Genomic DNA, 6,164 nt, shown 5'->3' with positions numbered 1-6,164 from the left:
TAAATTGATTTTAGGACTTTTAAAGGGCCTTCAGGCATCCTTCAACTATAACTGTGCCACAGATACTCAGTGTTTTTGGAAACGTTCTGCTTTACCAGAAGGTTTCAGAGCCACCGTCGAGATTTCAGGAATACTGAGGTGTTTTTCCTGAATCTTATATTAATCTAAAATGTTGTGTTTCAAATGTATATTAATATGTTTTATGTCAGAGTGCACGATAATCACTGGTATTGGTCGATAGGGGTCTCTTAATCCAGACTTTTAAAAAAAAAAGAGGTGACCAGCAAAGGATCACGGGAGCTGTTGATGTCTGATATTCATGAACGAGGTAATGTTTTAAAGTTTATTCACGATGTGTTCAGTCACATTTGCTGACCTCCTCCATCACACGTGACTCTCCTGGAAATAACAACAGTCCACACAACGCACCGTTACCTTCAGTAAATTAGGTTTTTTTCTCTGAGTTTAAACACTGTAAGAACATTTGAGATGATGTAAGTAAACAGCTAAAGAAAAACAATTGTGAAGGTTGAGTTGTTCTTACACGTTTTAATGCAGAAATATTACATCTCATGTTTTTAAATGAAACATTGCAAACTTTTCAGCAGTTTTCTCATTTTGTCCTGTGAATGTGAACATTTAAAACACCGTGTCTGCGTCTGGTCATGATAATAAGAGTCCGCATGATAATGTGTTAATTCCACGACAGGAGAGATTTGATGATCTCTGCAATTAGCTGGAATAAAATATGTGCGTATATCGACATCTGCAATCTTCCAAAATGAGGTGGATACTATCAGGTGAAAAACTTTCCAAGACTTTTGACTTCGAGCTTTGACTGATCTGGGGAACATAAACTCCTCGGGGTCGGTTAAAACCTCTCAAATTCCCAGAAATGTTGAATGTCACTGTGACAGTTTATCATGATGGTTTAATGGTTTGACGCAGCGCTGACATCACTTACGATGAACCTCTTTGGCACCTCGACGTGACCGAGCCGGATCAGGTTGAATTATAAAAGTGTGTTAGCCTCTGCTGCTAACTGCTAACTGCTAACACACTGAGGCTCTCCAGCTCCAGACCCTCAGCTGGGCGCTTCACGGCCAAAACACTTAAGCACAACATTGATTTATTGAATTATTGATCCGGGTGGATGACGGTCAACTCGGTGCTTAATGGCGTGTGTATAGATTTATGTGTCCATACCTTCAGTGTGATCTTCCCGGCCGAGGACCCCGAGGGGACATCATACATCTGAAAGCAGACACAAGCAACACAAAGAGGATTTTTTTAAATCTCTGGGGATGTTTTGTTTTTTTGTTTTTTTTCCTAACCATCAGATTTACTGGACTTCCTGCACGTGGCTCATTTTGTTCTCCTTCCTCTCAGAAACCGTCGACTTCTTCTTGCGTCCCTCACGGAGTTTCTCTGATGTTCTGCGACTGCAAGAACGCTCAGGAGGGGATGATGATCAGTTCAGACCCCTCACTGCTCCGCCTGCAGCCACTCACACACACCCGACAACCACACCCGTGTTCTCCAACAGGAAAACAAACCCCTCTTCTCCTGCGATGAGTCCTGCCGTGGTGGCCGGGCAGGTCAAAGCTCTCTGGCAGTTGTTGGCAAGTCTAGAACCACCGGATCCTTCCAGCCCACCAGAGTGAGTTCTACCATTGCCAAACACTGTGGGAGAGCGCACCACATCTGTGTGACGAGCAGGGCTCGGGTTACGCGCCATGTTTTCGAGCCTCCATGGCAACCAATGATATCTGAGATGGGACGACGCAAATCGATCGGATCCTTAGCTCATCCTCCCGTCTCTCCTCTCACAGACAGACTGACGTGTTCCCCGAGCAGCTGCGTGTCTCTCTCGTCCCATATTGGCACTACACATGATTGCTCAAGCGAGGAGAAACAAAGCAAAAATGTGCTAGTGCCAAAACGGGCAAAGAAGATGGTCGAACGCCAGCCGGGCTGAAGCAGGTTAGGATGTCAGGCAGCGTGGTTCTGTCTCTACTCTGTTTATGGCCCTATGGTAATTCACTGATAGTGTGCTGTGACAGTGAATTCTACCAGTGCCATACACAGAACAGGAGGAGATACGACTGGAGCCAACGTACAGTGTCAAACACAGAGCCTCTGTAAAGGTCGGGGAGCACGCAGGAGTGGGAATAAAGCAGCATCAGAGTCAGCGGCTTCCTTCCCCTCGTCTCTGCGTTGTAGTAAAGTAAATCCAGCCCATGCCATCTGCTACACACGGGCCTGTAGTGGGAGAAAATCTCTGCGTAAATTAGCACCGATTCATCCTTATTACAGGATTATTGTGGGCCTCGGTGTTTTGGGACTCAAGCGGCCTCCATGATGTGGTGCCTGCTCGGTTGGAGGAGCAGGTCTTCTGCTGCTGCCCGGATTGATTCTGGCTGTAGGGAATGATGCGCTAAGTGATTTTTGAGATGCTCCAAATGGCTCCCAAAGCAGGGCTCATCTTTCCGTTTCCGGGAGAGATCAATAGAGCAAAAAGCTTGAGAGAGAGAAAGAGGGAGAGAGCGACAGAGAGAGTAAACAGAAATGTGCCGAAGCTGCTGCGTTTGGTTGAATGTTTTTGGGGGTTTTTTTTAGTTGCTCCTCATGTCTTGGTCGTTCTCTCCTCTCGGTGACAGTCACATTGTCTGGAGCGATAATCTGACGGTCTACACATGAGTGATAGTTCAGTTTTCTTCAATAAAGTAATTTCCTGTCAAATCCACCACATCTCGTGTGATCACCTGCTAGTTTCCTACAATCTCCAGATCTTCACATTATGAAAGCAGAAATCAAAAGCATCGTTTCCAAAGAACAGCTACTCGTGTGTTGTATCTGTCTGTCCTGTTATGAGCCTGACTAGAGGTCATAAATACTCGTTACAGGCCAAAAAAGAGAGTATAAGCCTGAATACTCTGCTTTAACAAGTGGATTTTGTTCGGATTCTTACCTTATAAATGATCCAATGTCCTCAAAGCTCACAACAAAACTTCAGTTCTCTCAAAAAATACGAGATGAAACTTGTTTGTTGAGCCTCCAGGAGCAGAATATCTCCACAGCAAGACGTCTTTTTTTTTTTTCTTTTTTTTAAATGAAAGAGGAGAAAACAACCTGGAGGTGGTCTCCATCTGGATGACCTGATGACTTTTCTCTTGCTCCTCTCTGTGCCAGGTTACCCTCCATACCTCCACCTCTCCGTCCCTCGCGGCTCCGTGCTTGTCTAGGCTGTATGGCAGGGGATTTTAGTGGACAGGTAATTAGTTGGTAAGCATCTTAACCCACTGGCAGTATAGTAATCCAAGCCTCCCTCCTCCCTCTCCGTCTGCTGCTCCTGTATCTACGCATGGCCTACAGCACATTTCCCCTGCGCCCTTTTACGCACAGGACGCGCACTGCAGTGGCGACGACGATGGACTCCAGTGATGCCCAACTCAGCCTGCATACGTCAGACAAAATCAAGATTACGGGCAGACGAAAATAAAGTTAATTTAGTGCGACGCAAGCCGGAAATAAAGCACTCAGAACGATGTGTGCTACTTTAAACTTTTAAGATTAAGGACTTGTCGGACGCAGAGCTCTCAGCTTCTTTTCTAATATTTTACACGCTACGAAATAAAAACTCCTGACGGTTGTTTTTTTTTTTTTTTCCCCCAGACCTACCAGCATCTTGCAGCGGGTGTGGCACCCTGCTGCTGCAGCTCCGGCTCATCGCCTCCACGGGACTCAAAAGTTTTTTTTCCTCCGAGCGCAGGCCTCCTCTTGTCCGTCTCCGCTCTGCGCTCCTCGTTATATAGAGGTCCCTCCTGGGCTCATTTACCTGCTGTCGGTGATTATTAGACAGATTGCAGGTGGAAAAACAGGCATCATCCTCTCAGCTGCACGGGAAGCCGTCAGAGTGGGATGGGGCAGGTTTGGGTTACGGCTCTTTCAAAGTTGACGCTGAAATTCACCCGCGCAGCCTTTTGTCCTCTCCATACATTATGAAGGAGGCGCAGCCGGCCAGCAGCGCTGCGCTCCGCTGCTGCTGCTGCTCGACTTACTCTCACATAACTTCACTCAGCAACCACTCAAGCCTAAAACAACAGATACATCTAGTTTATTACTCATGAAACACATTCATTCTCCTTTTTTCGATGATTATGCCGTTTTAAATCCTCTTAAAAAGAAGCTCTACACTGCAAATATTAACTGTACTGAGCCTGAAATAATACAAATATTAATAAAATATCTTTACCTCAAACATTAATGGATCATATTCTAATCATCCATTCTAATCTGAACAGAACGCACACACAAAAAAAGATGTGAACAGTTTGTAATCCCATTAAAAAAAACAAAAAAAACAAAAAACAAAAAACAAAAAACGTTAAAATCAACATGTGATAATATTAAAAGTAATAATGAGTTTCTGTGGAAAATAATCCCGGTGATCAAATGTCTAATCTGCCTCACTGAGTGTGTCTTCACCCTCCAGCTAAATTAAACTGATGCTGAAACAAGAAACCTGACTGCGCTCCTAAACGGCCACACAACTATGAATATTTCATTAGATGATTATGAGCTCCTGTGTTGCTGATGAACAGCGTCATACTCCAGCATCTCATGCAGGAGGGCTGCCTTCATTCATTCATTCATTCACTCATTCACACAGTAAGAATTTAATTGGAGAGGACGGGGATAACATTACCACCATCACTACGGGTTTAGGTATTTGAGGAGACATGTTTAAAATGAAAAAACACTTGAAAAATGAACTGAACTTCGGACAAATGCAGTTTCCAAACTGAAGAGGCTGAAGCTGGATGTTGCTCACAAACGTCATCATCATCATGAGGGACACGGTTTTGTTCTGGGAAGTGAAAATGACAGTTGCAAATCGGATTATTCCTGCAATCATGAATCTTATCGCAGTCACAGTATCTGTAAAAAAAATAAACAATAACAGTTAAATGTTTTTGAAGCAATATCACGAAAAGTCATTAAGAAATAGCTGAAAACAAAAAAAAAAGCGTATAGTTATTGGTAGTTAAGACATGGTGTGTCTAAATCCTAAATCCTCGTTTTAAATAACTGGTTTATATATATATATAATGTTGTTTTGAGATGTCTTAAGTGTTGTTTTTTCCTGGTTTTAAATGTTAAATCCTGCATTACAGTAAAGTGACGTCATTTTCTGACCTTATCTGACTGTTCTACTTGTTCTCATATTTTTCTTTACCAACAGTTATATCCACATTCACCGATAAGTAAACTGTCATTGTGTTAAAGACGGTCATATTGTGCTTTTTGTCTCTCCCTTTATCGTGTTATGCGGCATTCCCACAGAGAACTCTGCTCCTGCGCTGCCTGAAACACCTGGTTTGGAGTCGAGCCTTTATTACTGTAACTTCTGTGCGTCACTATGTAACAGGAGTTATAATATACATATATATTTATATTGCGTGGTCACCAGCTGCTTTATTTCGGATCACGCTACCTTGTTCAGCAGGACCTGCCCTACTCTGATTGGCTGCATCCTGCCTGTTACGTATGGCACCTGAGCAGCTCTCATCAGAGACTGAACAGAGGTGAGATGTCTCACTCTGTAGCTAAAATGGGGTGTTCAAGACACAGTATTGAAAAGGGATGCTGCAGCAATGTACAATATGAGACAAATAATTTGGGGTTTTTTTGGAAAATAAAAGTATGTAAACCTGTTCTACTAGAACACCTTAATAAAATAATTACTCGAAAACTAAAATTTAATACCTGAGGAAGGTCATAATGTCATCTGTGCAATATTTTGTAACATCGATATCCAGGTTTTTTACAAAAAAAAAAAAAGATAATTGATTTTTTTGACCAGTTCAGCATTGATGAAGAACTTCTGAGGAGATCTCATAGCAGTGACATTATTTTAATGTCATATTGCTCGGCCCACATTAGTAATGGTTAAGCTTTAATAAAGTATCTGCAGTAACTTATGACAGCGTGCCAACGTTAACAGTACCAGGGCCCAGAAACTGAAGCAGCTAAATGGAATTCAGCCTTCATGTATTTGTATTATCAAGCTGCACCTGTGCTTTCCTTCCTATGACATGACAAACAGCCTGCTGACACACATAAAACCCTTTCTCTCAAATAGTTACATATCCAAGGAAACA

The sequence above is a fragment of the Acanthopagrus latus genome, chromosome 8, assembly GCF_904848185.1.
Source record: "Acanthopagrus latus isolate v.2019 chromosome 8, fAcaLat1.1, whole genome shotgun sequence".
Taxonomy (NCBI): domain Eukaryota; kingdom Metazoa; phylum Chordata; class Actinopteri; order Spariformes; family Sparidae; genus Acanthopagrus; species Acanthopagrus latus.
The sequence above is the reverse complement of the archived record's forward strand: the minus strand, read 5'-3'. Positions refer to the sequence as shown.